The sequence below is a fragment of the Camelus ferus genome, chromosome 30, assembly GCF_009834535.1.
Source record: "Camelus ferus isolate YT-003-E chromosome 30, BCGSAC_Cfer_1.0, whole genome shotgun sequence".
NCBI lineage: Eukaryota > Metazoa > Chordata > Mammalia > Artiodactyla > Camelidae > Camelus > Camelus ferus.
In genome coordinates, this window is record NC_045725.1 from 23,688,574 (window position 1) to 23,713,902 (window position 25,329).

At 38.8% G+C, this 25,329-nt stretch overlaps 1 long non-coding RNA gene across 1 annotated transcript; it reads right to left on the minus strand.

The window, feature by feature from the left end:
- Positions 1-2,008: 2,008 nt before the first annotated feature.
- Positions 2,009-25,329, minus strand: LOC116660622. Its single transcript, XR_004316200.1, has 5 exons — positions 25,215-25,329; positions 23,775-23,932; positions 21,606-21,738; positions 20,966-21,050; positions 2,009-2,068 (listed from the first exon to the last, which is right to left on the minus strand). It is a non-coding gene; the product is annotated as an uncharacterized LOC116660622 (long non-coding RNA).

The following is a 25,329-nucleotide window of genomic DNA, read 5'->3' on the forward strand; positions in this document are numbered from 1 at the left end:
CATAGAAGTGAACATTTTAAGATACTCATTTTAATACAATCAATGAGCCACTTTTGCAGGGCCTTCCCTGCCCCTGGAGAGCTTTAAAAGTTTAGATGGCACATCCCAGAGCCAACTAGCTAGAAAGGTCACCCTCCTGCCATTCCCAGCTCTCCTTAGTATTCACTGCTCTGGCTTTTATTTTATTTAGAAACTTGTATTTGGCCAAAATGTTTATTCTTCAGAAATTTTACCCCAGTAACTCTCACAAATTCTTTTTCCTGAACCTTCAGGGTTTCTGCAAATAAACGGAGAGCACTGCAGTATCATTGCGACATGTTTAAAAATGAAAACTTTTCTTCCTTTTTCTAAATGACGCAAAACAAGCAGTTTTACTCTAAGAAAACTGGGAACAATGCTTTTAGGTATATGCCCCAAGTTCAGGGGCACGAACACCTTGCTCCCTGCTGTATTTCTCATGCTAGGCCCAGACAGAGCAAAGCTGGTCAATGTGATTATTTGATTTTAGTCGAAGCTTAAACTTATCTTTCTTTATATATTATCCTAACAATTAATAATTCACTAAATCGTGAAGCCATTTAAAACAAAAAAATGTTTGGAGATGAAAATATCTAACATTCTGAAAAGTGAAAGGCTTGTAATAACTAATTCTAAAAGGGCAGGTCTATATATTCAAGAAAAGCACAATATTTATCAAAGTGCAGGTGACTGCACTCACACACACGCAAATACATACACGTGTGTATATACTTACGTGTGTGTATTGCTTTTCTAAATACAGAAAACAAATACATATTCTTTAGCTTTCCTTAGTTCTTGCCACTCCAATAACGCTTAAGAGCGTCAGTGTAGACCTAAGCCCAAGACGCATATTTAGGTCACTTTCCAGCAAAAGAATTAAGGTAATCAGAGAAGGTAAGAGGGAGTCACCGCAGGCAACAGACGGTAAGTGATCAGGGTCACTCACCTCCGCAGCTATGTATGAACTGAAGTATGAACACCAACAGGAAAGAAACATCCGAGCCCCAATTTGAGCGCTCTAAGCCATGTAAAATCAAAGTTGACCAGCCTAGGTCAACTTGCAATGTAAGGTCAACAAAATAATTGCCCCCTGCCTACTAATCCTATTTCTGGGTGGTTTTTCAGGGTCAAAGACCACGACTTCCTTGTTTTCTTCTTCCAGGTTAGTTCAAAACTGACTCTAATTAAGCCACCCTGTGTGTTTGCTCCAGCAGGAGGACTCCAGTGGACAGGCTCCGGAATCTGAAAGCCTTACCTGATATTTCAAATCCACCCAACACCGACACTGTGGTGTTAGGCAAGATGCTTGACTTCTGACTCATCTTTAAAATGGGAATAACAATTGCACAGCTGTTTTAAGGATTAATTTATAAAATCTACATATATGGTCTTGCCCAGGTAACACTCAATTAATGGTAGCTATTATTATAAAAATAGCTCACCCATTTATTACCAGGATGAGTGTTTATGCATCAGAAATAGATTCATTTCAAAAACCAGGCTAAGTCAATGCTCCCATAGTAAAAAAAAAAAAAAAAAAAAAATCTTAATGTATAAAGACCTCTAGAAGCAATGATCCTAAACATTCTTATTCATTTTTAAATTGCTGCTAAGGGAAAAAAAAACAGTCGGGTGACTATGCATCACAGCTTAGACTAGGGGTTTGCAGACTCTGACCTACAGAACAAGGTCTTCCCTGCACTTATTTTTCTAAATGAAGGTTTGCTGGAACAGTCACACCAGTCCATTCTTGTACTCTGCCTGTTCTGGTGCTATGGTGGCAGAGCTGAGTAGTTCCAGCAGAAATGTGTGGTCTGCAAAGCCTAAAATATTTCTTCTCTGGCCCTTTAACAGAAAACGTTTGCCAGTCCCTGGTTTAGAACATTAGATTAAAAGACTTCTATTATTAGAGAAGAAACTTCTATTACCTTTTGGCCACATTTATAAGTGCAACATTACACCAAGCAGCAAAACGGAAGTCACTTACTGGGGTTGATGCCCAGAGACATCTGTGGATGGAATGGAAAGTGAAGGTCTTCAGAGGAGCCTGGGAGAGACAAAATATCTGTCAGGAAAATGATCATGTGGGAGGAAGGGAAAGAAAAGATGGTTACTACAAATAATAGAAACCAGGTTTTCTTCCTTTGGAAAAAATGAACAGCTCCAAACAGGGCCAGGAAAAGGGCGAGACTGAGATACCCACCTCAGGTACAAACTATAAGGGGAGATCAAAATTCTGAGTCAAGATAAATAATATCTTACATACTTTAAAAAATCAAAATTAATGCAAATAAATCCATGATGAACAGCACATCAGAACTTCAACAAAAACAAGATCAGTATAACTGATTTTTTTTCTTTGCTCTCGAGACTCGGGCTCTAACAGCACCACAGGGCACTGGTCCGGCTTGGTCCACGTGTAACTAGGCTGCTCAATGTCTTCTGAAGCAGGGTTCCCACAGGATGAGCAGTAAGACAACCAGAACAATTTCAACACAGATCTTAAAAACTTTATTCAATATGAATAATATTCAGCTGCCCCAGGATGTTAAGTTCCAGCAGGCTCGTGACCTTTCTGCTCACTCTTAGGCATCCGACAACCCTAAGATCCACTGCAAACACAATCTCATTCAGAAATTAGAGTGGATAGTCTCACTTTAAAAAACTAATTTATAAGCAAATAAGGAAATAATTTGAGGGTAACAACCTTCTCTTGGCAATTTACCCCTGCCTCAGGTTAAAAGCCTAAGCTACAAAGGGGTTCCCTTCTTGATTCCTCTGCCTTGTGAGTCTGTAATCACCTCCTTCCCTCAACCCTTCCGAGTTTGCTAGTCTGTTCCTTATAACTAGAAGCAGGTGGAGAAAGAATTAAGAAAAGCTAGAAAGACCTTATTGATACCTTTAAACACAAGCTCTGTGCAACCTTGACCTTGCCGGTTAAATGGAGACACGGCAACCCCAATGCAGGTTCTTTGGATATCCCGCACTCGGCCTCTCTGACTTCAGTTTCTTTCACCCAGGCTGATGCTGAGACCTGAAATGTGACTCCATCTTCAGCCCCAAAGGGCCCAGCATTTATTTCCAGATTCTTGCTGTCAGGGGTCCTCTGTCCATCCAACTGGTATTATTTTACTGGACCCAAGGCAAAACCACCCATCTTTCTCTTTTCGTCACCCACATCTGGTCCATGACAAACACCTCCTCACTCCTTGCCTTACCAGACACTAGGAGGGCATGGGAACCCAGGCAGCCCCTCTTTCCTGCAGATATAGAACTAGCAGTCCAACCCTGCATGTCTCCAAACCACAGGAAACACAGGTCCCGTAAAGCACCTCCTTAGACAAGGGGTGAGTCTGCTATCAGAGCACTGACTCTGTACAAAGAAATCTCTACACAAACCCTTCCCTCTTTCTACTCTGATCGATTTTTATCCAGAATCTGGTTGAGGGAGTCCAGGAATCACGGAACAAGCTCTCGATGATTTCATTTGTAAATTCTCCATCTGGAGGGTGTGTCTGACGCCCACTTCAGTATTGTATTGGCACCACAGTAAACAAGGAGGCAGAAATAGTTCCAGGTTAACATCTTATTTACCAGGTCACAAGAAATGCCAATCATTTCAGCTCATCACCTAGATTTGATAACCTCAAGATCAAAAGTTTGAATTCAATCAAAGTTTGAATTCACAAGGGGAGGAGATTATGTTTTCCCGACATTCAAATAAATTCATTTTTTTCATTAATCACACTTACTAATATGCATCTGTAAGAAAAATATGTCCTGATTTTAAGACATTCCTGGAGGTGCAGGGAGAGGAAAACATGCTAGTTTGGTGATGTTCTGTGAGGCTAACTGCCTGGAGAACTGATGTAACAACACAATGACAGCAAGCCGGGCTCAACGGACTGGACTTTCCATGCATTTGGAGAAACTGGAAGAGCAGCTTTTGCTCAACTTGCAGCTTAAGGAATGACATTATTCCTCCACTGGTAATATTAACAATCAGAGTATTTTGCTACAAAACTTTGGAATTTAATCTACTCATATGAATCTTCTGGGGGTGCTTGTTTTGAGTACTTTAAATCTTAATTCCTAAGTGCATCTTCAAATAACAGATGCTAAAATATGTACAGTACAAATAAAAGTTTTCACCTCCCTGCACATTTCTAACGGCCCTTCTTACATTTATTAGTGCCACCTCTGTGCCTTCTGGACCTGTATTCTCTTTATACTTGCTTCCCACATCATTAGGTCTGTTCAGCACCGGCCCTCAATCTATATGAAGGAATATATGGAACGCTCACATTTTCTCTAACTTGTTTTCCTAATGAAATGCTTTGGTATGATTTGAGTCCCTTTCCTGGTCACAGGGGAGCTTTTGAGAAGTTTTCTATGTGAAGTTTTCAGGGTCCATATCATTCATTGCCTCCTTTTTCTTACTCTCATTATTAAAGAGAAAATACCCAGTCCTGTGGGACAAAGACATACTTAGGAGATTAAAGTGATGAAAAGTGGTAAGAGTAAGAAGTGCGGCATGGTTTTTACTTGAGTTCCTTTGCCTCCGTCCCTTCGCTCTGCCTTTCCCCCCAAACTCATCTTCTCCATCGCTTTTCTCATCTAGAAGAAACAGCAGCTTAACACTCAGTGGCCCATGCCACAGTCTCACGGCTTTCTCCTTAAATCCAAGTCCACAGAGCAGGCTTTTCTAGGGAGCTCTCATGTTATTGCCATCAGTCTGCCCAGAGCTGTGGAGCATCCCATGTGGAATCAGCCCGGCCTAGCACGGAGCCTGGCCCAGACAGCTTAACAACTGACCCAGAAACAGTCTGGAAATCCTGTCTGTGACAGTCATTTGGACACTTCGCTCATCTTTTTTTATTTCTATCATAAATGAAAACAATATGAAAAGGCAAGGACAGTGTAAGTTTTGACTGAGAAGATATTCCATTTTCAGTGCCTGTGTGGCTTTGTTAAATTAGAACCCCTTTCAGAACTGCTGTGTGGCCATTTTCAGTCCTTCCATTTCTCTTTCGTCCACTCAAAATGGACCTCCCAGTCAGTAAGAGAGCTCTGTGATGCATAAGGATCCCAAAGGTGGCTAAGGGAAAAAAAAAAAGCTATGAAGATGCCTTCACAGTCTTTCTACCCCAGACCCTACATTTAGGATCATTAATAATCTCTTTAAGTTAAAAAGACCTAGAGGTATTATCAGTATTTACCTATTTATCCTATACTTTCTGTGAATTCAACTCAGTAACTGTATTCAGAAATCACAAAATATCTGGAATAAGAGAACCAGAACAATAACCAACCCATCTAAACATCCAGATGTTTGGTGCCATGCAGACAGAGCAGCCAGGAGATCTCTGAATTCCTAGCAGATGTTTTCAAATCATGCATGTTCACCCGCAGCCCCTGTTTTCAGAGGCTCAGGGATGTAATTCTTTGAAAGAAGGAAACTCAAAATTGTAGCCCTGACATCCTTTCGTCCTTTTATTTAGTCATTATTTCTTGGTTAACTTAAAACACAGGTACAATATCCTGAATGTAATTTCTCCCCAAATTATGACAGCGTTTACAGAATACTTTCAGTATAAAAATGGTCTTTTGACTGAAGAGCTGTAAAAGAGGAATCAATAAACCTTTATACTTTGGAATTTTCCCCTCAGTATTTCTAGTCCTCCTTCCTTGTGTTTGTCCTCCCGTTCACCCCAAACAAAGCAGGGCTGTGAAGGAAAAGGTGCTTGAGAGAACCTGGTTGTGGACTGCAGATTCCTCGGGCTTACCTGGCAGCTATGCACCTGGGGACGGGCTGTGTGATACAGGAGGAAAACTGCTGCACTGTATCAGGCTGTTAACTCTGAGGCTTAGTGTTAATCCAGGACTCAATGAAATTTTTCATCTAACCTCTAGGTGCTAATCTCCGTGATATGAGATTGCTCCTTCCCCTCCAATGTTCAGGACTCCGATGTATGCACAGAACAAGTTTCATCCACAAATCATGGACCCCTGCTGATGATTACTTTTGTGTGTTAAGCCTGCTAAATTCTAATGCTCTGATTCCATAGCTGTGTCCCCTAAATTATTAGGTAGTCAACCCAAATGCCAGCTGTCTGGGATTTACCAAAGCAGTCGTCTGAAATGATGCTTTGAGTAAAAAATGGTAGAGAACATTGATTTCTCAAATGATTAAAACTAGCTTCCTAGTGCTATTTTGTACTAGTCTTGTCTTCATTACTTTTGTCATGTTTTTACTGAAGATGAGAAGCATGATAAGTGGGATGTTCTTCATTCTATGCCTTATGGTTGCACACAAATAAGTTGCTCAGTTGCAGGAATATAATCACAGTGATAAAGGCAGCAGTACAAATGGAGGGACTCACTTCTCTAGGATGGGAAAAAGAAAAGAAAAAGGAAAAGAAAGAGAAAAACTCATTTAATGATGTCAACCTAAGATTTTTGAGAAGTAATAGATCTTTATGGATCAGTTGGTGGCAGGGAAGTGAAAACATTCTTGTGTGTTGGTTTTTATTTTCTGTTTGTTTTTAATGCAACAGAAATGCTCTGTTTATCTTCTTCCTTTTATGAATTCATGTCAATGACCTTTGGGCAGAAGTATCGGAATTCATTGCTGGAGGACTGCTTGAGCTAGCGTGATTGATCAGCACTCCCTCAACCCACTATCTCTTTTCAGATCACATCTAACAGTGAGCTTCTTCCCTTTCTCCTGCCTTTTAATTTTGCTCAGTTTCATTACTGGCCTTATGGCTGAATGCATTCATTTATTCACTTGACGATTTCTTTTTTATCCCCCTATTTTCTCAACCCAATGCATTTTTAACGTCACTTCAAATAGAGAAGCTTTGGGGTGTAACACGCCTAGAACACTCAATGGTAAATAATGTCCTGATTAAATGATTATATCACTGCTAAACAGCGATGTTTGCTCAGCCACAGTGTGGGTTCCCACAGATAAGCCTGGCAAAAGACTCTGTCCATTACGTTGCTTCCAAGAATCCACTGAATGTACCTGCATTTTCTGAATGACCTACGTTTGCCAAGGAGAGATATACACGGTAATTTCTAGAGCCCAAGAACCCACTGTGGTCCTTTAGGCATGATGCGACCACCAGGAGAACGTTTATCTTCTCTAGATCAGCTAGAGAGAGAACTGAGTAAAACTGTCCAGGAATATCGACCCAATCTCTTGTTTGAGAAAGCTCTGTCCTACCCCCCTCTTAATTCCTATTCTCACTTCCTACCCACCACCGGCTGGACATTTTCAACATTATTCATGGAGAGTCATTGCCGAGGTGGGGTAGTGAGGGAGAGCAAGTCTCACCCTGGGGCCCCATAGCACGTATCTCTGTGGACCAGCTGTAGCTGGGATTCCATTTCCCCACGGAAGCAACTGTTAGGACTAACAGGAACGTACAATGGAAATAGTGTTCCTAGTATATAACACCTCCGGTATGTTGTGAGTGACACAGATTTTTTGGCTGATCTGCAATTTTAACAATCCAAAAGTTTTATAGTTTTAAATAGGGAGCTAGGTTGATGGTTCTGAAAACTACCAAAATAAAGCTTCTGCTGGGGAAAGGAGAGAGCACTTGCTGAGTGACTACACTTCAGGCACTGAACTTGGAAAAGGCTCTCAATACAGGTATTATTAGCCCCATTTCATAAATAAGAAAAGTGAAACTGAGAGAAGTTAAGTAAATTGCTCGATTCACCATCTCTAATAAGCGCAGGAGTAAAGATTCCGATACAGCAGTGTCTGTCTGCAAAGCACATGCTTCTCAAACGCCCCTGGCGGATAATTGGGATACAATTTCTTCACTGATTGGAAATTGCTAATATTAAAGAAAAGAAGTGTGATCATGGCTTTATTTTGCCATTAACAAAAATTAAAGCAAAAAAAAAAGCAAAAAAAAAAAAAAAAAAAAAACAAATCCACAATCCTGTCAATAAGATAAATCAAACTGTCTTCACAAATCCTTTCAGGTTTGTTTGTGTCCAGATTTTGATTCAGCAACTTAAAAATCACAAGCTCTTTGGCAAACTATTTAATTCCTTGATACCTCAGTCTCCGCATCTGTGAAAGTGACGGTGACACCCCTTCCTGCTAAGGTAGCGTATTTATAGGTTCCACGGATTGAGACGTGGACGTTCTTGGAAGGTCAGTTTCTGTGCCCACCAAACGTCCCTCACATTGGTTCACTCAGCAAGGGGTGATATGTTTGTGATTTGTTCTTTCCCCTCGGAGTGAAGAGGAGCGGCCTTCCCCTATTCCTGACACAACCTTAGCTCTCAGCCGTCCGGGTCTTAGTCACAGCCTTGACGTAGCTCCTGCTGAACCAAACCTTCCATGGATTACGTGCCAAGAGCATCCTCACCTCAAGGCAAACCTTTCACGAAAGGCTCTCGTCTTGGCTGCTGCCTTATTCACTCACAGCGCATACTGCACAGTCTCACCCTTTTGGACCCATTCCAGGCTAAGGGGCGCCAAGGGTGGCTTCGCAGCTCCAGCTCACAACTGCTTCCCCACCAGGGCTCCCTGTGCCGTCACTTCCATCCTGCTGGGAATGCATCATGTTACCACAAGGTTAAAAAGACTTCCTCTTTTTCCACCACCCCAACTTCCACATAGAAAGCAGGACACAAAAGGCTCTTTGCTTTTGTTTGCCATCATTGTATCCAATAACACCCACTTCTTCCAAGATTTCAGCTTGAAGAGGAGGTGGGCAGGTCAGGGACAGGATGGCCCCATTACTTATATTTCCCTTCACTCCTTGTCTCCAAATGACCATACTTGATAGACTGAGAGGGGAAGAGAACTGGTTTCCTTCTTCCGTCCTCTGTGTTATTTTCCTTTCCTTCCTGAGAAGGTATTTGCCCTGCCCTGTATCCTGGGGCCAAAATGATGAGGAAAATATTGATAATAAAAATTATAAAACATTATCTTTGTTACAAGGACCATTTTATATTGTATTTGCAGTATTTTCTTTATCATACTAATGTGGGCTCTTTTGGTTAGCAAAATAATATTTATAATTATTATTTGTAATGATTCCATAATATTCCTTCTCACAAAGAAACATTTTTAAGCACTAGTAGTAGAGTGAGGGATATGTAAATTGTACACAGCTACCATTTTCTCTTTTAATTCTTTTCCTTAGGATAAATAACTTTAATTGCAATTATTGCACCCAGAGTATAAAAGTCTACAATTCTTAAACCCTATTTTCATAGTAATTTCCCAAAAAGGTTATTCCCATTTATACTGATAGCTGCGATATGGGCATATGCACATTTTACAACATGTTTTTCAGCTATAGAGTATTACCATTTTTTAAAAGTTGGGGTAATAATAATAATGACAGATAAGCATATTGAGTCTGATTCTGAGCCAGGTGGTGGTCCAGCAGTTTTCATGTCTAGTGAATACATGCATAAAAATACATAGATGCTTACAGTATCCCTGTGCCATATTTTTACCTTATTGAACAGATGAAAAACCTGAAGCAGGGGGATTAAGTAATTTTTCCAGTTCACACAGCTAGAGTATGAGGTAATTTCATAGATGCTTTAAATATAATTTCTTTGTAGCCTAGTTGGATATTTCTCCGTATGCATGCTAACTTCTTAAGCAAGCCTTAAGTTTCACTGTTTTTTTAAACAAACAAACAAAAAAAAAAGTGTGAGCTTTTCATACAATACATGCTAACCTTTTGGCTGGTATTTTGTGATAGATATTTTCACAGTCTATTATTAATAAGCTTTTATATGTTTAGTCTACCCACTATGCTAAAAATATGGTTATTCATATAACCTTTTCCTGGTGCTTTGTTTAAAAGAAGAAATATAAGAGAAAATCTTGTAGCCCGGTTTCTAAAAAAAAATAGCCTACTAGGACTTCCTAATACTCAAAATTACACATAATAGTCTAAAAGGACATTTCATCACATATAACATTAACTTTAATTTATATCACCTGGCATGCAATGAGCCATATTTCTTTCAGTGGCTAAGCTGTTGCCAGGTTCTAAATTAGTCCCCTTATGGAAGCTGCATTAACTCCTTCAGGAGACCGTTGCAGCAGTGAGTACAGATACTGCCTAAGGAGTGGCACGGGGGTTGCATTTGCTACAGAGAGCAGGACCTCAGGCAGGGGAAGCCACGGTGCATGGTCACTGGATGCCTGCCATCCCGACAGGCTGCCTGCCTCCTGGGCTAAACACAGGGGCTGCTCCTACTTCAGGAGCATCTGTGTCTGGCAGTGTAGCTGGCTGACCAGTTGACTTAATCCATAGCTAAGAGCTAAATAGATGTAGGAAGCTGGACAAGGTCCTGATCTGTTCTTGGCAGAATGATGAAGTGTGTGAAGTTTGCTTATTCTGCTGCAAAGCTTCTCTCACTCTTTTCTTTGACCCCTACTACACCATCAATTTCCCCACCTCTGCTGCCAAACTTCCACTACATTCACACTCCTACCTTACTCATCCAACTCAGACTCCAGAATTGGTTCTAGCATCATTTATCCAATTAAAATACTAATAATGTGCCTATTACGTGCTAGCAGTTGAAACTACAGTAGTTATCAAGACACAGTCCTTGCCCTGGAGGGGCGTACACTTGACATCATAGTGTGAACTTGGTCTATGTGCTACCTCCCCAAGGGTATTCGGCATTAAGCCTTATTTCTTGTAAATTTCATTCCATGTTTCAGTAATTCGATGGCTAATAATAGTTTAAGTGATAAAAGAGCCATCCTGGTGCCCTCTCAAGTCTCCTCTCCCTCCCTCCTGTTCTCTCTCTCGTTCCCTCAGCTTATACCCCGAGACACATTCTCAGTGCCTATGCTGAGACTTCACAACTCTGACGTTTTCTAACTTGCTATGGAAGGAAGAGTGAATTAAGTGTCAAATTCACCATAGTACTTATCCAGTGAAGAAATCAATAATAAAATGCTTTTCCAATGTAAAATTTGTGTTGCATAAAAATGAGGACTATCTAAATGAAAACAGAGATAGAACAACATTGTAGGAAATGTATTTTGAAACTATCCACACAGCGAATAACTTATGATGGTTACAGACTGTTCTAACCTTTATCTTAAGAAGGGAGCAATTACTCACAGCCACTGTGGTGTAGATGAATTATCATTACTCACTTGTGAAAGCGAACATGTAAATGTCACTGTAGGCACTAATATGCATGTAATATCACCCTACTTTTAATGGAATATTTGTGCTGATAGTAAATTAAAAAGATGTTATTTCTATGCATTAAAGAACCTCTTTCATTAAAGAGGAAAGGAAAAAGAAAGGAGAAATAAAAATATGAAAAAAACATGAACAAAGACAGTAGGGAAAGAGACAAAAAGTAGAAGAGAAACAGATAACAAAACTCGTGAGTGGTGGGTAAAGCTAGGGGTCTGTACTGAATTACTTCATTTAATATTTATTTTTATACCCATGAAATAGGTATTTTTAATCTCAGTGTTAGTCAGCCTACAGAGAAACCAAAAGAGAACCAGAAGAATATATGTATATACGTATGTGTGTGTGTACGTACATATATAGAGAGAAAGAGGCAGAGAAAGAGACAGAGACAGACAAATATAGAGACACAGAGAGAGATTTATTTTAAGGGACTGGCTCACATGACTGTGGGGATTGGCAAGTCTGAAATCTGAAGGGCAGGCCGGCAAGCTGGAAAAACCAGCAAGTTGCTGTTGTCTGAAGTCTTAGAGTCTGAAGTCTGGAAACTCAGGTAAAATGACTACGTTGCAGTCTAGAGGCAAATATCCTTCTTCTTCTGAGAATCAGTCTGTTCTCTTAAAGTCCTTCAACAGATTGGATGAGGCCCACCCACATTATGGAGGGTGATCTGCTTTACTCAGAGTACACTGATTGAAATGTCAATCACATCTTAAAACTACCTTCACAGCAGCATCTAAACTGGGATGCTGGGCACCATAATCTAGACAAATTGACACACAAAATTAACCACCGCACTCTCAATTTTAGAAATGGGAAAATGGAGGCTCAGCGATGTTAATAACTTACCCAGGGGCACACAGGAATCGTGGCTTATTGGAGCGGAGCACAGCACAAGCTCTGGAAAAAATGTCTTTGAAAGTATCCCAGCTGCAACAATTACCAGCTGTGGGAACTTGGGGAATTAACACGTCTGTGCCTTAGTTCTCCCATCTATAAAGGAGATTATTTGGCATACGCTTCATGGTTGTTTTAAGGACTGAATGAGAGAATGCATTCGGATACTATGCATGGAATATAAACAGGCCTGCAATAAACATATGCTGCCCTCCCAGGGCAGAACCAGATTCAAATTCAAGGTTGGCTAACTTCAGGCTAATCTACCAAGGAATAAAACTCACATCCCAATGTCAAGAACATGAAACACTAGTTTGTTTCACACAGACATATCAGGTGCTGTATATTTATGCTACTGCTTTAGCAAACATTGGAACTGTGTCATTTTACGGGTACCTGAAGTCTTCCATCAGGTTCTGAGAAGAGAAGGAGGGCAAAGGGCACATACATAATAAAAAAAATCAGAACACCAAGGTCATGACCCTCAGAGGAGCTTACAGCCTAGTCTGATAAGACAGATGTGTTTGCCTCACATGAAGTTCAGAACTAAGCAGCTCAAGGGGAACATGGGAGCCCTGCTATTAGGGCACAAGCCACATTCATGTGTCCCCTCATCAGAACGATTGACACCAATAAAAAGAATAATGTGTCCATTATCATTTCCAATGTTTTCATGCAAGGGCAGCCTCTGCAGGGACATAAGAACCATCTCAGTAAGGTAAGGGAAGTAAATACATTGTCTACGGCATATAAAACTGTTAGGCCATTATATATGCTCATGACACAATACCAATAACCCAAAGAAATTACAGTGGTTAATGACCAGCTTGCTCTAGCATTAGTGCTCGCTTTTTACTTTGGGCTGTTAAATAACAAACATTAAGCTGCTAGTCATAATCTGTTCTGTTGGGATTATTATTTGATAAAGCACACTTTTTGCTGTATATATAGTTAGGTACTAAGGTACAGTTCAGCAGTAAGCAATCTATTTTCTTCATTCTTTAGGTTAAAACAATACATGAAACAGGAATGCCTTTCTGTTTTATGTTTTGATCCATTACACTGCACAAGAGAAGAGGGAAAAAAAAAATAAGCAGCAGCTAACTTCAAACTTACAAAGCTCCCTTTTAAAAATTCCCTCAAAAGGACTGAGTAAGTCACCACTCTCTTCTGTGATGTGAACAACTTCCTACACCTCAGAGGTGATCAGCACATTAATTAATAAACACAATTCCCCCGTGTTGATATACCAAGTGGAATTTAACTCATCAAATGTTTATGTTCCCTCTTAGCCTCCAACTGTTATTTACTGTAAGTAACTAACTGTTTCAGTGCAGTCTTCAGGCCCCCACTTTTGCCCACTCCATCTATCCATTCCTCTAGTGAACTCGTATTTTAAGAGATTGTTCAATTATTTGCTCCTCTTGTCTAAGTCTCTTCTATCAGCTCCCTCTGTATACAACCTAACGGTAGCATCGATTTCTCCCTCAGGTGTACCCCTTGCATACTGTATGTTGCGTACAGAGTTTTAACAGAGCATGCATCACCCTTTAGAGCACCCTTCTGTTACGAGGCTGACTGCTAGCAGATTGTATGTTTCTTGGGGCCAGGGGCTGTATTTTATTCATCTTCTATTCCCAATGCTTAGAGTATACCTGAAATGCATTAAATAATTAATAACACTTGATGAATAAATGAATGAGAGGGAATATCATAGTTGCTCCCCAAAGTGCTTCAACTGCTTCCAGCTGGTTGCTGGAAGAATTTGTTTTTGCACTGGAGAATTTGTCATGGTGAATGTGAATACTGGAATCAGAACATTAGAGACAGAAGGGACTTCAAAAACCATCAGTGCCTCATTTTACAAATAAGAAAACCTTGGCCCACAAAGATTACTTTGGTAAACTGATGTAGGTTGCAGGTGCCAGTGCCAGCACCAGAATTCACATCTTCCAACAATTTATCAGCTATTCTTGACTCTCCATCATGCTGTCTCTCTTGAAAGCAAAGTGCATTCCCTTCAAAAATCTTGTATGTTGACATATCAATTAATTCGCAATGGCCTCCACTCACTTACTTATATTCAGTGAGCTTATTATTATAGCATTAATTCTGCTTTTCCCAAAGGTTGTACTTTCTTAAAAAGTCTTCCATGACACAGCTTCTTAAATAGACATAAGCAGGTTTGGGGGTTCTGTTTTTATATATAAATATTGATAGATACATGAGATGTCATTTTTTTGGTAATACGTAAAATATGTGTAAAACATACATATTTTGCCAATGTAGGGTTTTTCAAAAAGTACTAGTATGTAGCTTGCTGTGCTCACGTTATATTTACACTTAGGGACACTTTTCCTTAACTCTCTGTTGGATCAGCCTCAGTCATGAAAATAACAATTTCAATGAAGTAAACTTATCTGCACAAGCAGAGATGTTTCCACCTCTTGAAAATTGAATCTTTTATGATTTAATGGCTAAGGTAGTCATCTATAGGTCTGGTAATTCCACTCAGGATTTTGATTTTTCCGTGTGTTGGTAAGACCTGACAGTAGCATGGAGGTTCACTGCAGCAAGAGCAGTTAGAGAGCTCAGGATTCTAAATAATGGAATGCCAATGGGAGGAGCCTTTCTTTTAAAGTGTTTAAGACACATTTTAAAATCTGAATGACCAATTTCAAAAGAGAATACTGTAATATTTTTTCACATTCATATTTTTACATTTGTTGAAGTTTAAAAGTTTACATCAGGTCAGCTTACATATGACAAGGAATGGTTGGCCTGCAAATGATAAATGAAGATGTAGGTCTGGCATTGTTAGGGTGTCAGTCATTTTGACGGACAAATTTCACTGCTGAAATAAGCTTTAAATTCTCCATACATTTGAATACCTGTTGAAGTATTTAATGCAGTCTCCAATTCTCTGAAAAAATGCTGTTTTCAATAAAGAGTCAAAAAATATTGCATGGCTGGTAACAGTGCTGCTTGCATACCTCAGACTGCCCTCTGGACCACGGTCCTCGTGTCTCCTTATGGGCATAACTGACCATCCTTTCACTGACCTCAACAGACGACTTAAATTCTGAACACCAACACACTAAGAAGGCACAGGCATAAAACTGGACTGTGTAGCACAAAAAGTGAAAGACAACAGGAACCATATGGATTATCAGACCCAACCCTCAACATACCACAAATAGAAGTCAACCAACACGTCACTAGTTAGTGCCATAATGGAACTAAAATCCAGGCTTCCCAATTCTCTCCTCTGTGATCCCTGCTTATATCTCCCTTTTTGACATTCATGTCCTCATATGACAATTCTTTTTTTTAAAAAAAGTGTAGCCCTTCTTAAAGAATTTAATAGCATCTGTTTTACAGTGACTCCATATCCATACAGTGACTCCATATCCATGCCATGTATCCAAACACAGAAGTCAGAGTTGTGATTCCATGCCATGTTTTATGAAAGATGTTTGTTGAAACACTTAGTATCAGTTTTGGAAGGCAAAATAAAAGTAGATTTTACTTTTTTCAATACAGTTGATGAAATGTATTTGTTTGTCCCTGAACAGTGAGGGAGACCACTGAAATGGCATGCCCTTTGGAAGAACCAGAATGCAGGGTAGTGACCATGAAATGAATTCCTGTCAAAAATACGACTCGATGATCTAAAAATTAATGTGCCTGTTTATACAGGAACTAGGAGGTAGCCTGTAAGCATAGACAGGAGGAGGAGAGGCAAAAGAATCACCATCTGTGTCATTTATACTGTATTTTGAGTTTATGAAAAATAAAAATTCTCATACAAATGTAGAACTATATCTACATATATGTAAATTTAAACTAAAACTATTTTACTGGGGAAAAGGGAAATCCAAGAAAAAGCTTCACACAGATGATAAAAACAGGAAAAGATGCTCAACCTCACTAGTTTATGAGAATTACAAAGATCGACGATAATTACATTGAATACTTTATGGGAAATCAGGCATGAAGTTCTGGAGAGGGTGGACATATAGAGAAAGAGAGCATTTCAGAGAAAAATTCAGTACATGTCCCCTGACTAAACAATTGTTATTTCCAGGAATCTCTTCTTAGAAAGTTTCACTCATGTAGATGAGAACGTGTACTTGTGTACATATTCATAGGTTTTCAAAGGAATGTCTTTAAGAATAGTAATTATAGCATTAAAGTAAAACTTTACAAACATGCTAAATACTTACCAATAAATACATCATTATGCATATACATGGAATATGTAGCCATTAAAAGGAATGAGACCACACACGTGCAAATGTGGAAAGATCAAAAAGACACATTAAACAAAACCAGCAAATCACATAATATAATCCTATTCATATATTTTTGAAAACTGCACCTATATGGCCAGGTTTATAATTTTAAAAGTAGTGTGTCTATGAATATACGTGTATAGGAAAGTCCTAGAAGTATACAGAAGCAAGCATTAACAGTAATTGCTTTCTGAGAAAACAGAAATTGAACAAGGAAAAGAGACATTCATTTTTACTACCATATAAAAATAAGTTGCTCTAATTTTTTATAGCATTCATGTATTACTTTTATAAATACATATACATGCACACACACATTTAAACTACATTAACTAAGTGCTAACTGATTTTGCCAATTGATACACATTATCAGTAATTAGCACACAAATTATTCATGTGTAACAGGAGTATCAAATTGTCAGAGAGTGCTTAAAACAAGTTTTCTAATAAGGTTTTAAAATAAGTATATTCTATCAATTTGTTTATATAATTCAGTCTTACAGCTTATAAAGAATTTATGAAGTATAGTTATCCTGTTATCATCCCTTGAAAGTTCCAAACAACTACAGCCAGGATTAATGAGAATCTACTGAAATGCTGTCACTTGTTTTTGTGGATATTGGTGAATATAGTGAAACATAAGACTTCAGCGTAGCCTACTTCATATATTTAAGGCTATGAAGTTTCCTCTAACATGGCACTGGCCACATTTTACTTTTTAAAATCACTGACACTTCTTTTTGAATTTTTTTCAATGTCCCAGGTGAAGAAGTGGTCAAGCTCTTCATAGCTGACCTTTAATTATTAACCCAAAAGACAAAAACATTTCATCTAATGACATGTAAGAAGAACAATATAAATTGAACTAAAATTGGAGAAAAGACTTACATGTAATTCTAAAACACTATCCAAAATTAGGGATAGGGAATTAAAAGGTACAAACTACCATGTATAAAATAAATAAGCTACAAAGATAGATTGTACAGCCCAGGGAATACAGCCAATATTTTATAGTAGCTATAAACGGAGTATAATCTTTAAAAATTGTGGATCGCTGGAATTTGACACAACATTGTAAAATGACTGTAACTCAATAAAAAAAAGTTTAAAAAAAATTGTGGATGACTGTGTTGTACACCTGAAACTTACATAATATTGTAAATCAACTATACTTCAATTTAAAAAGAAAGAGATTAATAATGCTCTAGTCTGGAAATCAAGCCTTATGTTTCTATTCTGCAAGAAAAAAATTTTAATCTATTTTATTCATAATATAATGAAACTTGCTCTTTTGAAAGAGTAAAAACATAGACAAATAGCGGAAGGAGTGATAAAAAAGTAACAGGTGAAAGGAAAATATTTGCAATGGATGAGGCAACAGATAAACAGTAATCTTCTGTGAAACTGAGTATAACATTAGGAAAAAATAAATAACCTAATAGCTGCTAATTGGAATTTTAATGAGAGTGTTTTTAGGCATGGCCTGCCTTTTTTCAGTTTGCCAGAATTATTCTTTCATCCCCTATTTTACACTGGCCCAGTTCATTTGTTTACTTCATCTAAAGGCCCCTGAAACAACCGAAGTATGTAACTCTGAGCAAAGAATACGAACAGTTAATTTATAGAAGAAAAATATAAAAGACATAAATAAACTCAAGAGAATAGATATTATTTCTCACTCAGCAAACCGGCAAAATAAAATCACTGACATTAACCAATATTGGTGTGGTTATGAGGAACAGAGAATTCTTACTCTATTACATTGGTGCCATCTTTTTGGAGGACATCTGATCAGTATTTATTAAAAAAAAATTTTAATGTGAATCACCCAGAGGTCCCACTTTTAGGTATTTACCCACAGGAAAAATACAAATTTACAATAATATTCATTGAAGCATTTTTTATGATAGTTTAAAAAACTAGAAATAATTTTAATATTCACCAAGAAGGGATTGGTTGGATAAGTTCTATGAAATGAACTACTGAGTACAGCTCAATTATTAAATAGAATGAAATAGATCTATACTATTGTATGGAAAAGAAGCTGTAGAAAATATACATGGTACCATCTTACTCTAAAGAAACAAATCTAGACAATTCTATTATAAATGTCATGTTAACAGAATACTGCAGAGCAGTCAGCTGGCCAATGGTAGGACCTAATCCTGCTTCCAGGTTATTTGCCAAATATGAACAAATGACCAGGCTAGACCAAAAAAAGACAGCCTCCAGGTTTTTTTTTTTTTCTCTTTTTTTTTCCTGGCTGGGGCTATGGAGAAAAAGTACCACTCTCCCGTGTATCCTCCCTTCATGCAAATAAATGTGCTCTTTAAAAACTCCAACCCAGTGTGGACAAATAGCCATAAACATAAGAAAAAGTGATTATTCCACTAGCCCTGAGGGAAAAGGAAATTAAAACCATAATGCAATACCATTACACACACAGGAGAATGGCTAAAATGAAAAGGTAAACATTTGTTAAGTGTTGGTGAGGATGTTAAGCAACCAGGACTCTCGTACACAATGGCAGAAAAAAAGTTGATTCAACCACATTGGAAGATTGTTTGACTGTGTCCACAAAAGCTGATCATTTCCATGTCCTCTGTTCCTGTATATACCCAGCCAAAATGTGTACCCTCTCCAAATCACACACCAGAATATTCATAGCAGCATGACCACAATAGCCCCAAACTGGAAACTATCCAAATGTCCATTTGCCAAGAGTGTAGCATATAATGTTCAAAAGAAAATTTGTTATCAAACTGTAGATTCAACATGTAAATAATTTTGGTGATGCCCACAAAGAAGCAAAATTAAAAGGTTAAGTGTTTATTTCACCCTATGGTCTGTTTATATTAAAGTTAGCGATGTAGCAGATTGTCATTTTAAGGAAATCCGGAATCATATTAATAAGTTACTGATAATGGAGGAGTTTGGGAGAAAGCAATATAAAAATCATTTCCTTCTTTGTTTCATTTTCCATTTCTTTTCATCCTTTTTTTTCTGCTATCTACATATAAGATGGCAGAGAAATTCTAAGAACCTTTTTGTCACTTAGTCAACAATATCATGCATCAGTTGTCAGACATAGAGTTTTCCAATGTCTAAAGGAAATAACATATATGAAGTAATCAGGGCAGTTCTTGGCACATAGCAAATACTCATGTTAAACATTAGCTGTTCTATGTCCTCTGCTAAGGTACGGTTGACATAATGATTCCTGGATGGTTAGATTAGATTAGATACTGTTATCTTGTCAACTAACCTACTTTCATCAGTCACTGAGAGATGCACTCAGCAAGCTGTTTGCCTTCACCTCTGGAGATTTTGTCTCACTTTGTTTTTTCAAGAAATTAGTCTCCTCCATAGGCTTCTAGTAACATATGGGAAATACCTGGGGTTTGTGTGATGTCTGCACTGTTAGAGAACACGGGAACACTGAGAGTGAGCAGGAAACAGATTACGGAAGTGGCTTTGTACAATCTGTGTGTTCTACTTCATGCCTTGATTCTGAATAAAGCAACCCATTTTATCTTACACTGCATAATGATAATAACCATCTTTATTTTACAATAAGGAATGAATATCACATTAATTATTGTTACTTAATCATTTTAGAATACTATAAATGTTTCACTAAAAATTGCTATGCTAATCAAAATATACCCTGTTTCATTAAAACTATGAACTCTCCCTCATGGCTGCAAAATGAGTAATAAAGTTTGATAGCATGGCGCAGTCAAGATTGCTTATTGGATAAGGATGATTTTTCTCAAAATGTGTTATATGAATGCATTAAATATTTGATGCTTAATAAAAGCAAAATAAGATCCCTTTCCACTAAGCTGCCTCAAATACCAATTACATGAGAAAGATTTGCTAAGCTAATGATTTTCTAAGTAGCCACAAATGCTTCTTTAATTCCTGATGTGTTCTTCTTTGTTCCTCAGAATGAATGTGAGTTGTTGTTTCCAATATTTGGTGGCATCACTTTTTTACAGCAAGGATTTACTTAACAAGCCTTTTTATTCTGCCTTGGGTTTCATACTGACACTTCTAACAATGAGTTATCAGGGGACACTGCCGCAGACATGAAAGCATTAACACAAAACCAGCCCTTCTTGTGCCTCTTCTTCTCATTACATGATCTCTGGGCTGGTCTATCTTAATTATACTCCAGGACATAACAGTGTCTGTAAAGGATACAGCTCCTAGTCTTTCGTTGACTGCAAACATCATCATCTAGCTTGTTTCCTTAATGACTCACTTTTGGTGCCCACAGCTTTGCAATACCCTCCCTCAATGATTCTACAGTTGGCAGTATGACTTTTTGTGGTCAATGGTGCATTAGCAAATGCAATGCAAACAGAAGCTGGATAAGTGCTTGTGCATTAGATCTTACATTTTGGGGGATCCGGCTGCCATGTGGAGAGAGCACATGGAGGAGGACCAAGGTACCTTGGCTGACAGCCCCAAGCAACTGTCAGACACATGCCTCAAGCCATGAAGAACAAGCCAGCACCAGCCTACCTTCAGAATGCATAAATGAGTCCAGCCAACACCATGCAGAGAAGAGACGAAACCATCTCAGCTGAGCCTTGCTCAAATTGTTGACCTGCAGAATTGAGAGCAAATAAATGATTACTGTTTCAAATCATTAAAAATTACTTGGCTCTCACTAATGTCTTTCCATATTCTCTTGAGCCAGAAGAGGGACCTGGGGCCCATGAACAAGGCTCAGTTATGAGGAAGAAGATAAGGCCTGGAGGAAACTTTCAGCACAGAAACAAAGGGCGTTTTATGTGAGCAGGGCAGATCAAACAGTGGGAGATGGGCGTCTCACCTGGGGCCGCTGCAGCCCAGCGATGACCAGCAGACTGATGTAACCACCAATGAGCACTTGGTCATTGTCAGCTGCTTGAAACAAGTCCAACTCTGTCAGGGTGATGCCTCATTGCTTTAATTATTTCTACCGGCTGAATCACTTCTCAAAACAGAAATCAGGCTTGGAATGATAAAGTTATTTTTCTTGTTTCCCTAGCTTTTAGGAGGATACTTGCACAACTAAATGTGCCTGATTTCCATATAAAAGTTATTGGAGGATGTAATTCTTTATATTTCCCTGTCACAACAGTATATAGTTGGCCAATTATTAACATTATTGACTGACCTTGACAGTGTTCTATCTTCTTTCTTCATTAATCCATATAATTGGAAGTTATGTATTGAGCGTCTTTGATGTGCCCAGCATTGAGCTAGGTATTGATAGACAAGATAAGCAAGGTCCTTTTGCAGCTTTCATTCTAGAGAAGAGAAACAGACAATAACCCCAAAGAATATTTTAAAAATGAGATAATTAAAAATTGTGATAAGTGTTCTGAAGGAATGAAACAAAGTGATTTTAAGAGAGAACTCTTAGACAGACCGAAGGCTTCTTTAGATTAGGGTGGTATCAACAAAGACCAACCTGAAGACGGAATATTTAAGACCTACAGAATGAGAGGGACTCATGCAGTCGTCACAGAACACTGTAGATTTAAAAGTTCCTGCAGTAGTGACTATGTATGAAGTGTGGCCTCCCTTGTACACACTGTCAGCCAACGTGAACACGGCAGGGGAAGACAATGCTCTATTGCTATAATCATGCAACTGGAAAATGTTTGGTATTAGTAGATCAAGTTAACTGGTAGGGTTCCTTTTCCTTCACTTCTCAGCTAGTTGCAGTGGAGTTTTATGAATATATAAGTCTATCTTTTTATCATTATGTTACTTCCACTCAGCTGTCTATTTAAAACTATTAGTATGATAAAACCACTCAATTTCTAAACCAACTTGCCTGCATGGATCCTTTTAATGAGTTGATAATATATAGAGATGTGCATCGTATTGTATCAATTAGCAGGTTTAAAAAAATGCAGTGAATTATGAGATGTCTATTCCAGAATGAAGATTGACACAGGTTTATTTTGAAGATAAAAAGAAGAATCCAGAGCTCCTGACTTCTAACGTTCGGCTGCTTAACCTGAACCTTTTCCTCATGCTCTTCTTACAAGTGTTAGTTTCCCCCTAGAGAAGAGTATTATATTTGTATTTTGGACATGAAAGAATTCTTATGTAAATTTTTGGCTGAATGAGAGAGGTCCATAGAAAAGAAATATCCCACGTGTGAAAATAGAAGGCGGCGGTAGAAGCCAGCCATGTACAGTAAGAGCTATTTCACACTTTCAGAGAGTTGATTCCGGCATGGTTTGCAATTACAGGAACAGAGAGACATAGCTAATTAGTTATTGAGACCCTATGTTCTTCTTTAAGGAAAGCCATCGATCTTTGCCCTCAGAAAGTTATTTTTACACAGTCACATGTGCAAGCTAGTGGGTGACAGACTACCCGCGGGGTCCCCTTTCAGTTCTGGTCTTTGAAATGACAATAATCCCACTTTTATTTACAGGGAGTTTTGAGTCTCCCACATAGCCTGGAATAGGGCTATAGTCATCAAGGGAACCATATTTAATTGCCTATGGCTAATTACTTGTGCAGAACTCAGATGTATTTAATATTACTGTTTCAAAGCCATGTGGGAGGTCTTTTTAACTGTGCCCCTTTAAATCTTTATAGCAATAGTCATGTGGCTAGAGTTATGTGTATCACTGCCTCTAAAACGTTGAAGGGAGAAACAAATCAGATAAGAAGCTTTAAGAAGAAACATAGTTGGTACTATGAGCATATAAGAGATTACATCTGCTTTAAATTTGAAGATATTTTTGTTCAAATATAGTTAATTGAGGACATTGGGTGTTTCTAGTCTGAAGGTGTATTCATTATCTTAAAAATAAGATAGATTAATGTATTTATGCATTGGGCAATCTGCAATTACATAAAATTATATTTCTTTATACAGAATATGTTAATGTATTAGATTTTTAATCCTTCATTCTATTACGTTCCTAGAACTTCTAGCCAATATTAGAAGGTGTAGTAATTGTCTACCGGGGGTTCTTTGGGAGTAGAGTTGGGATTGAGACCTGACTACTACATCTAGTGATCAAAGCAGGATTGTATATGGGGATCTGGCTCCCTACCCTTGCATCCAGCAGGAAGAGAAGCATAGAGAGAAATGACCCCTAAACCACAAGGGACCAAAGCCCACTTTCCCTGGTGTCTTATTCTTGCTGCCTGCTGAGCCTTCCAATGGTGCAGGTAACTTCTCCCAAGTAAGAGGTCATTTTGCCACACCAACTGCATAGGGCTTCAAGAGAACAGATCAATTGTTGAAAAGGCATTGCGCACTGACCCCAGACACGGAACCATCTTTGTTGCTCCCTTAGAAAGCTCTACTCACATGTTTTATAGCCCAGATTTGATTCTTCAGTGCTCCTGTTAGGGAAGTATGATGAAAGAGAAGGAGTCCTGGGCTCTTCTCCTCCTACAGTTCAGACTGCCACTGACATCCCTGCATATCTGGCACATTTTGCTCGTCTGACTGGGCTTCTTGTTTGCCTTAAGAAAGGAAATGGGCATCATATCATAAAAGTCTTTTCAGCATTGTGCGAGGTTACTTTTGTAATAATCCCCACTATTCCTGGGACAGACAGGAGGGACAGTTCAGCTTCACAGATCTTTTGAAATGTTTCTTTAAAGCATGATTTTAATCTGCTTCTCAAGCTCTCCCCAAACATACAGGATCTCCAAGCCATATTTCCTGTGTTTATTTCTATCTCAATTTTAACTGAATCAAGTGTATTAAGAAAAGTTATAATGTGGCTGAGAGGTAACATTTTATCCAAGAGATACAACATCATCTTTATAAAATAAGCCAAGCATACCCCGTCCTAGGGTACCACAAGTCTTCCTCCTTTTACTAGTCACTCCTTTGTTTCCATAGAAATTAATGTTTATCAAAATAAACCTTCTTTGACCCAAGTGTCAGAAATGGGCAAACACGTGTAACAATACAGCATTTTCATTAACTGAATTCTTAGTCTTCCCCCGGCTCCAAACCTTCTGCACCCACAGCCTTCCCAACCGCAGCAGAGGGTCATTCCTTCCTTCCAGTTGCTCACATCAAAAAAACTTTATTCCCATCTTTCTCTTGCACTGCATCTCAATCCATCAGCAAATCTTATCACTCTGCCTTCAATAGATATCTGAAATCCAGCCATTTTTCACCACCTCTAGAAAGAGCCTCCCTCCTTCTACCCTTGCTCCCCTACACACAAACTCAAGAATAATCCTTTTAAAATATGTCAAGTCATGTCATCCCTTCCCTCAGATTCCTGACGAATTTCCCAGTTTCGCTAACAGAAAATTGCAAATCCTCGTGGTTGGGTGTACTTTTCCTCAACAGCTTTAGGATCTCATCTCCTGCTTCTCTCTCCCTCTCTCACTCCAGTCCTGCCACAGTGGCCTTTCAAGTTTCTCTAACACAGTCCACACCTCTTTCTGGAAGGCTCACTCCCCACAACACCTTCCCCAGAAGGCTAACCCCCTCATGCCTTCAAGTCATTGCTTGAATGCCATTTTCTAAACCAAGCCAACTCATAATGCCCTATTCAACACTGCAAACCGTCCCCAAACTCTCCCCTTAGCATCCTAATCCCCTGAGCCCTACTCCTATTTTTCTCCCCAACACATATTTCTTTTTACCATATTCCTCTAGAACCTAAGTTCCAGGGGACAAGGATCTCTACTGTGAGCACACGGAACAGTATTTGACACAAAGCAGGCTTGTCCTACTGAATATTCTCCTTATGCAGCTCCATCCCAGCTTGAGGGGTCTCACCTTGGATGAATTCTGTCTCTTCTCGAGCACCTGCAGACTGTGGTGGTTCCAGCCTTGGACACTCCCATTGGAAGTTATAATGGACGCCTCCAAATTGAGCACAATCTGTTCAAAG